Source organism: Octopus sinensis, linkage group LG13 (genome assembly GCF_006345805.1).
Source record: "Octopus sinensis linkage group LG13, ASM634580v1, whole genome shotgun sequence".
In the NCBI taxonomy this organism is placed as follows: domain Eukaryota; kingdom Metazoa; phylum Mollusca; class Cephalopoda; order Octopoda; family Octopodidae; genus Octopus; species Octopus sinensis.
The window spans coordinates 68,180,217-68,190,500 of NC_043009.1; the positions used below are offsets into that span (position 1 = coordinate 68,180,217).

The following is a 10,284-nucleotide window of genomic DNA, read 5'->3' on the forward strand; positions in this document are numbered from 1 at the left end:
ATCATTATTATTATTATTATTATTATTATTATTATCATTATTATTATTACTATTATTATTACTACTACCACTATCACTACTACTACTACTTCTACTACTATAATTATAATTATAATTATTATTATTATTATTTAATTGTTATAAATTGTTTTCGTTCAAGGTGATAGAATAAATACACCATTAATTCAGTCTGAGTATGTTTTTCACGTATATACATATACATACATGCACACACACACACACACACACACACACATATATATATATATATATACACCTGAATTTAAAAACGTACGTAATATATATTTATAAATACATAATATATGTTTCATATATATAAAAATATATATTGATACATATGTATATTTATGTATATATATAATTTATAAATCTATATCTAGATATAATCATATATCATATTTATATACATATATATTTTAATATGTATAGTATATATATATTATATATATATATATATATATATATATATATATATATACGGACAATATAGCTGTATATTCATGTACTTACCAGAATAAATATATAAATATTTAAAAATTCCAACGTTACAATTTTTAGAATGAAAAGATTAAACAATAAATAGTATACTAGACTCTATAACGAAGTGCAATACGATTATAATAAACGGTAATCTTGCAGAAACAGCGCAAACAAGAAGAGCAAACAACAAATAATAAGTATACAACACAGAAAACACATATAAATACAGTAATTAATTACAATTGTCATTCAAACTGTCATATTTCTCTCCACTATTAATACTTATGCTTACGTCTTTTCCTGCGACTCTTTCTCTCTCTCACTCTCTCTCTCTCTCTCTCTCTCTCTTCGCCTTCCCTCCCCACCCCCACTGTCTGTTGCATCGCGTTAGAGTTTTAAACCCTTTTGTACTTTATCCTTAATGAAACCCCATGTAAGTACGTATGCCTTAAAACGAATGAATATGAAAACGTCATTTTGTGGTTGGTGTTTTAGGAATCTTCACACTTTCACTAAAACCCGCTTATCCTACGCAGAAGCAACAATTACTGACTCTACAATAGCAGCAATTACGATATATATATATAATATTATATAATATATATATATATATATATATATATATATATATATATATATATATACATATATATTATATATATATATCATCTATATATATATATATATATATATATATACATCAGATTCCTCAGCAGTACTTATTGTCATCATTCTTAAAATTGCTTTAAAATGACGACATTGTAGAATATACACAGGTACATAGGCCACATACCCACACCCACAATATTTATATATATACGTGTGTGTGAATGTGCGTGTATAGATGTATGCTTATAGATCTATATTATATATATATATATATATATATATATATATATATATTATATATATATATATATATTACCTATATATATTAATATTCTATAGATGGTTAGCTGTACTGCGATTTAAGATTTACTTGCATGGCATATGAACCGAATTTACGAATCCCTGTACAATCATACACATTGAAAGAGATGAAAAATGCAAGCAGAATAATTCGCGTTTCCTTTCAAGTTTCCTTTCACTGGGTTCAGAGGTAGAAAGATCGTGTTTTGTGAATAGATTTTTAAAAACTTCTACTGAAATGGTTTATAAATTTACATGCGTTTCACAAACACTATTATTGTAACACCAGGGAAACATTATAAAGTGAGCACATTATTAATTCTTGACAGACTGGAAACCTATGAAATTAATTTTTAAAATATATAGTGGACATCAGTATTAGGTTTGTTGATAACATTACACTATTCCATCTCCATTATACATCCTAAAGTTTATTTATATTTCTGAGTAGTTGATAATGTAACATCTCTACAAAGCTGTTCCATGTCTAAAAAGTATTGTTGTCAATGAAATTTGCGTAAGCTGGGGTGATTAATTTGTGAACCGCTTTTCTAGATTCTTTATATAAATATGAAACGTACTAGTCTATTGCTCTCAAATGCAATCATCCCCTGCTCTGAGATTTATAAGGTCTTGTGCTTCTGTAGCATATTTCTATCGTTATTCTTGCGTTCATTATCAGCTGTCTCCCTTGCAATATTTACTTAAAGTAAGGCGGCAAGCTGGCAGAAACGTTAGCACGCCGGGCGAAATGCTTAGCGGTATTTCGTCTGTCATTACGTTCAGAGTTTAATTTCCGCCGAGGTCGACTTTGCCTTTCATCCTTTCAGGGTGGGTAAATTAAGTACTAGTTGCGTACTGGGGTCGATTTCATCAATTGCCCCCTCCTCCAAAATTTCGGTCCTTGTGCCTAGAGTAGAAAAGAGTATTTATTTACAGTCTGTATTTGTTCACAAAATCAATTCACAAAAAAAAAAAGAATGGAAAATTTCGAGTATTGTTTAAATTGCCTACAAATGCGTGGCTTTCGGCCAATCTAAGAAGTATGATTGAAATTATAAAGTCAATACATGGAAGAACTGTTTGGGCGCCGACAAAATGATTATATTTGCATTTAATTATGGTCCTAAAATTTCTTATTCATTTGCATTTATATAAATAATTTATTTGTTTGTCCTTAATGAGGACACCCACTAACATATTCTACATAACGCTGTGGAATATATTGAGAAGGCATTAAAATGGTACACTGTGGTTAAAACATAAGAAATTCCAGTGTCTGCTTTTTGATTCACAGCTTTAAATGCTTAATCTCGTGTTGCTAATTTAGACAGTATAGAAACCAAAAAACCCTAAACGTTTCCTTTCGTTTTGTATTTGAGATGATGCAAAAATAGAACAAAATTTAGTGTTGTCCATACTTTTTATGTATCATAATCACTTTGTCTCTATTGATAAAATAATGGGTCATAAAGGGGAAAAAAGAACCCAAAATACAAGGGACTACATTGCTGATACTAAAATTAACTATATATAAGTCAAAATATTTAAAAATAATAATGTGTGAGTAACTATCTGACCAAGTTATCATAAAAATGGAGAATTTATCTTCACCATTCACAACGACCTGTGCCTCAATAACAACAAACTACTACTACTACTACTACTACTACTACTACTAAACAAATAACCTGAGAAAGGGTTTCATGTCATTTCTCGTTCAAATCTCGTGAAACACAGAAAACCTGGTTCTCACCAAATTCAGTTTCATACTTATGCTTGGAACAGAACAGAACGTCGAGAAATTCTAATATAAAAATAAGTCTTCTCAATGGAAATGTCATTTATATCACAAAAAAATTGTGATTATCTCCATTATTGCTCAATCTGCTATCCACCGATATAGACTTTGTTCCATAAAACATTATCTACAACAAAACACAAAAGATGGTGTTTGACGGTTGAAGATCAAGAAATACAAAATAATGTGTTTTTTTTTATTAAAATGTCAGGAATATTCGAGTAAGAAGAATATTTCTGAAGTGGCAGCTAATAAAGAATTACTGTTATATTTATGGTTTCACGAGAGATAACCGATGCGTAAGAGAGCGACTGCTTAAGTAAGATTTGAAGATAGCAGCGAGTTGTACCAAACTGTCAGCTTAACGCTAACGCGGAACACCAGGAGTATCAGGCTCGGTGAAGTGTTTGTTATCTCAATTTCTTCATTTATTCTCCGGTGTTCGATAATTTATTCTCGCGTTAATGTAAAACATTTTTGGCCCTCACTTTTCACTTAACCCCTCCCCCGCCACACACACACATACATACAAAGACTTAAGATGAGTGAGAGAGAGAGAAGGCGAGAAAGACTAACAAGAGAGAAGCGCGCTAATCCTTGTCTATGCTACGTCACACAATTATACAGTAACGCAGAGAACAATATTTTGCTAGATAGCTAAGCAATCATACACACAGACGCAGACACATACACGCACATATATACACACGTGCTAGCATATACAAAGTACTTACATGTAAATATAATATGTATATATATATATATATATATTATATATATATATATATATATATATATATATATATATATATATATACATATATATATATATATATATACATATATACATACAAATGTATGAATAAATGTATACACACATATATATGTATATACGCATATATAAATATTTGTGCGTGTATTTTATCGATAATTTGAGGATCCAAATGCAGGCCCAAAGTCCCCCTGATATTCTTCTATTATTCCTGATAATTTTGAATTATAGAAATCAACATTGATGAAAAAATATACCTAATAATTTTTCAATTTATAAGACAGTAATTTTATGAATTAAAAACTAGCCGAAACTGTACAAGGCCAAAGAGCTTAGAATATATTTTCAATGGTTTCTCCGTAGTGCCAACAATCATCAAACTGTCAGTCTAATTTTTTTCTTAGCATGGAAATTAGCCGAGAAATTTGTTCAATATTTCTTGAAATTATGTCACCATCTTGAACCGCGTTCAAAAAATTATCCCTAAATATTCGTTTCCGTTTTCCACTAAACATTTGTTGTGTACGCTGTTCAGTACATCACACTTACATACACACCGCACACACACACACACATATTTAAGCATACATACATGTTTATACGTATGTATATATATATATATATATATATATATATAATATAATTCGAGACAAAACCACTATTTTAAAACCAAACAAGGAAAGACTTAATCAATACATAAAATTTTAATATAAATTAAATAAACCGCCACTACAAATGTTTATGTCTGCTACCGACAATCTTCAGGTGGATTTTCGATCTAAAAATATCTTCTAATCAGTATCAAAATTTGATACTGATTAGAAGATATTTTTAGATCGAAAATCCACCTGAAGATTGTTGGTAGCAGACATAAACATTTGTAGTGGCGGTTTATTTAATTTATATTAAAATTTTATGTATTGATTAAGTCTTTCCTTGTTTGGTTTTAAAATAGTGGTTTTGTCTCGAATTATATTATATAATAATTTACTATAAAATTGGATTTAACCCTAAATCTGATTTTTCCCTGTAATTTTGGATTCATTCCCTAATATTTATTATTATATATATATATATATATATATATATATATATATATATATATAAAGCCTAGACGGGATAATTAACTCGGAAATTTATAATATGAAATAAAGTTTCAAGAGAGATGCAAAATAATTTTTAAGCAGTGTGCACCGCATCTTTGAGTGCGTACATCGAATATCTAGTAGTATATAACGGAAGATGTAGAAAAATACTCAAAGTTCCTTATGTTGAAATAACATGTCCATGCACACACACACACACATATATATATATGCATGTATATATGTATATACAAATATATATATATATATATATATATATATATATATATATATATATATATATATATATATATATAAACGTCGCCAAACGGATAAAAGAGCATGCAAGACTTAATGTAAATAATAATTCGGTGGTGAGAAAATGTATTTAATTATATTTGTCGGTGATTGAAGAATTAAATCATTATGAATAAAAGAAAATGTTCAAGATTATTAAATTCTGGAAACGTTCGCCTTACGTTGAAACGATATGGATGCAATGATGGATGCAGTAAGACAGAAATGGTAAGTGGAATTTTAGAAATATTTTCACATATCACGTAAATTTTTAATATCGACTTTATTGTGGTTGTCGTTGTGGTTGTTTGTGGTAGTTTTCGCTTTCGTTGTCGTTTTTGTACATAGTAATTCTGTGTCATCCCACGTACGTCTTTAAAACGTAAGGTAGGAAATAAATATAGTTGCTGAGAAAAGATGGTAAGGTATTTGAAAGATTATAAATGCCACTATCATATTGACATACATACTTATAGTAAAGAATATATGCAGAGAAAATCTAATCCGTTCTGAATATCTTGCAAATCCCAACAGAGAGAAGTCATCATCACTGCTCTTAATCAAGAATAGCTCTTCATTAAGAGGCGAAACGAAAGTTATATGATTTTAGCGGCGCTGTTTTTTAACTAGCTATAGTAATAGAAAAACGAAACAAATTATGTAAGTAGAGCCTAACACCATCTGTAGAATATTGCGCCCGTCATAAATAAATTATCGAGCATATCTTTGTTGGCAGATCAGCCCATATGTGAATATAGAATATATACACAAACTTGAGACAAAGGGCAGTTTTTATACCAGAGCATCCATATATGGTAGCCTGATATAGAAACCAAGAAGTAGCATAAACATGCATAGTGATGTAGCAAACAAGGTGTTTGATGGGAGCTTAAATAAAATAACAAAAAAAAAACATTGAAACCCTATCACGAGTTACAACTTTAAACAGTCGTTCGCAGGAAGGGCCCTTTTGAATTTGCACATCTTGGTAAATAACAGTCGCATCTTCCTCAAATGACACGCCACGGTCTCTTTTTGAAAAGTAATAAAATGTATAATGTAAGTTCTCGAGAAATATTATCTGAACAAATAAGTACAGCCTTTGATAGTAGGTTTGACATAAAGCAAACCAGCCCGAGAATAGTCCAAAACACATAACTGCGAGAAGGCGCCAGTATTTTACGCATGTCACATTCAATTCAATCTCATAATTCCAATACTGAGTTTTGGGCTCAACGTATACAACAAATAAAATGTATATAATCATGACATGACATAATTCCGAAACTGAACTTCCCTCTTAACGTTCTGGGTTTACATTCCACCGAGGTCGACTTTGCCTTTCAACATTTTAGGGACGATACAATGAATAACAGGTGATCAGTCGGGGTGGGTTTGAGGGGCTTGTGCCTACAGGAGAAAGACTTATTCGAGGCTTGTGCCTACAAGAGAAAGACTTATTACAAAACATAACAACCACAAACAGATTATATAACACAGCATCACAGCATATGCACTTATGTAGTCGACAATGTTTGACACCATTAGCAGCGCCTGTACAATGCTCTCTGTTGAAAAGTACCATCAAATAATTCATAGCTAATGAGAAACTTTTATAACATCAACAGATGTACTCCGTCGGTTACGACGACGAAGGTTCCAGTTGATCCGATCAACGGATCAGCCGGCTCGTGAAAGGAAAAGGAATTGAGACGTCGATCGGACGACTTAAGTAGAGTAAAGTCAAGAACGCCATCAAAATTAGAAAGTACGAAGAAAAAAAACTGATTTGAGCAACATCACGTTGTTTTCAATCAAGCCAGAAAGTTATCTACTTACATATTATATAAGTTACACACATACACACACACACACACACACACACACACACACTCATATATCTGCGAATGGTTTTGTTATACATATACGTATTACATATATCACAAAGTGTTACATATCCCTAAGGGATGTAAGGGAAATTATAAGAAAGCAAGCATTTTTCTGTGGCATGGGAGAATGCCAGGCATGCTAATTAAGCAGAATGTAAATAAAATCTAAGGGGAAAATATTGCTGTAAATGTTGAGGTGCAGAAAAGATTTTGATTTGGCAAAAGCAAATATTGGAAAAAGAAAAATTTAAAAGCAACAAAGTGCGAAGCTGCTGCTGCTGCTGCTGCTGCTGCAGATCTTGTCTATGGTTACTGACTGAAAGAGTTTACAAATCGCTGTAAAAGCATAATGAGGCAGCAAAAGGAATAACACCAATTGGTGGATTCAAGAACAGACTTCCTAATATCGAAGCAGAAACTGAAAGGAAACTAACAAAAGGCTTCAATTTAGAAGAAGTCCACTAACGCTTATGTGCGAAACACTGAAGTCCTTATGAACAAAAAGGATGTCGACAAAGGAAATAGAATATAGTAAATGCGCCCTTTTAAAGCCTAGCCGTGCTCATGGGCCTGGTTTCCCGGTTTCTATGGCGTATGTGATCCCCAGCTGGACGGGATCCCAGTCCATCGCAACGTTACTCATTCTTGCCAGCTGAATGGATTGGAGCAACGTGAAATAAAGTGTTTTGCTCAAGAACACAACGCGTCACCCGGTCCAGGAATCGAGACCACAATCTTGCGATCATGATGCCGGCACCCTAACCACTAAGCCACGCGCCTGCACCGAAAAAAGAAATAGGGAACCAAATAGCAATAAATGGCAAATAATTTTGAAGAATTAAATAAAGAAAATGATAAATATTTTTAAAGCATGGAGTGATTATAGAAATACACGTGGACTAATAACAGGCTGCGTTGCCAAGAGCTGTTCGTGAAGTGGAATTAAGTATTAAAGGATAATCATTCGCTGAGGTTCAGATTAGTAAAGGGATCATCTAAAGGGATTGGACTTGTCTTGTTTGCAATAGCACTGATTCCTTCGTCGATTGTACAGAACCGAGCTACACTAAGATATTCACCGGGAAAGTACCGGGGAAACTGAACCATCTGTTTATGAGCGATTTGAGACGAGTATCAATTTGATCCATTAATGTAAAGTGTATATCGCAGTGACATTTGGATGGCATCTGGAATCGATAATTGTACAGCAATGGAAAGGAACATGGAAAAAAAAACATCATAAAAATGTTACGGAAATGGATGAACCTGATAGCGAGAATATCAAAACCTTTGATGTAGAAAAATACATAGGTATCTTAGAATACCGGATATTGATAAAATCAAAGGTATGGAACTAAAGAATGTACTGAATAAAGAATATTATCATAGAACGAAGAATACTTAAAAATCGAAAACGAATGTTTCAATCAACCTGAGTTCAATATTCCTAATGAGTTGGAAAAAAAAGAATGGAAAGGTATGAACAGAAGACAAGGAATCGGTTCACAGGATACAGAAGCTTGAATCGTTTGGAATGGAAAAGAAGAAAAATAAGATTTATGTTCGTGAGATTTGAAGATGTAGCAGATCAAGAGAAAAGAAATCTAGGAATATATTTAGTAGAAAAAGAAGTACTAGTTATGGAGTTTAATAAGTGAAGAGTTATTTAGAGATTTAGTTGAGATTCACACAGAAAGAAAACAAAGCTGAAAATAGTGAAAGGTTCGAGTAAAGAAGCTTCATCTAATGCTTTTCAAAGAGATAAAGATGACAGGAACAACTGGCTTTGATTAAAGTAGAATAATAAAGAAAGATACCGAGACGATGATTTAAGTAGCAGAAAATAGGTTTTAAGGGTAAAATAGACCAAGAGAATTATAGGGGTGTTCACTCAAACATAGAATGAGTATCGCTACACACGGGAATATAAGCTTACTTTTAATCGGAGCCCCTTCACTTAGATCATCAAAAGATGACTGATGAAACTGCTAGAATAATTCATTGGAATGTTTGCATCAGGTTTGGATTCCAACGCACAGAAAATGGTTCTGACGACTTTGTAAAAACAGAAATAGAAATCTTCAAAGACAAGGATTGCCATTACGAAACTTTAGAATACAAAGCGCGTGTCTGATGTTATAATCGTTTTAATAAGAATTATTATTATTATTATTATTGCTATTATTATTATTACTATTATTATTATTATTATTATTTTATTATTATTATTATTATTATTATTATTATTATTATTATTGAGTGAGAGCAGTGCATGCCATCAAAGTGACACTAGGATAAAATATACAAAGTCCAGTATACTTATCATGACTACCCGTCTGATAAGGGTGCACCAGGCACATGCAACACAACCATATGTGCGCGACATGGTGATCTCATATCAAGCTAAACAGCCCAGTTAGAATTTTCTTCTGGTCGAGTAGCCCATCCCGCTTAAAAGGTCCCTGAATAAGGGTTGTTTAAGGATGTTGAACGAAACACCCATGTTTCCAAGGGGGATTATCCAAACCCCAAAGAATCCTCTCAACACACGGCTATGATGCTCCCCCACTACTTCTGCTTGTGGTCAGAGATGCACATATCGTCAGCCACTAAGGGACATGCTCAACTGGTTAAGGTCAAACAACTGACAAGCTAATCTGTGGTATTGAGCAGAATATTTGCTGTAGCCCATCTTTTAAACCAAGACAAAACAATGTACATGATAACACTTCCAATTAGTTAAGATCAGAAGCCATGAAAGCCACTGCTCGCTACTGTATCAGCGCATAGCCACGGCCAGGCACTGCATCTGAGCAATATTATTATCTTCATCATCATCATCATCATTATTATTATTACTATTATTATTACTATTACTATTACTATTATTATTATTATTATTCAGTAGTTTCATATTTATAGCGTGCTTTCACTTCACTACCGAGCGCAGCTCTGTGTGCCTTGGCTATGTGCTGTGATTTGTTGTGATGCTCTGATGGTTATTGTATGGAAAGTGTTCTGCGTATTATT

The 10,284-nt window shown here is 32.4% G+C and overlaps 1 long non-coding RNA gene across 1 annotated transcript in view; it reads left to right on the plus strand.

Annotated features, from left to right (window-relative positions):
* Positions 1-5,380: 5,380 nt before the first annotated feature.
* Positions 5,381-10,284, plus strand: part of LOC118765854 — a 7,919-nt gene continuing 3,015 nt past the window's right edge. Inside the window, exon 1 of the long non-coding RNA XR_005001751.1 lies at positions 5,381-5,593. This is a non-coding gene — a long non-coding RNA (uncharacterized LOC118765854). The remainder of the gene's footprint in view (positions 5,594-10,284) is intronic.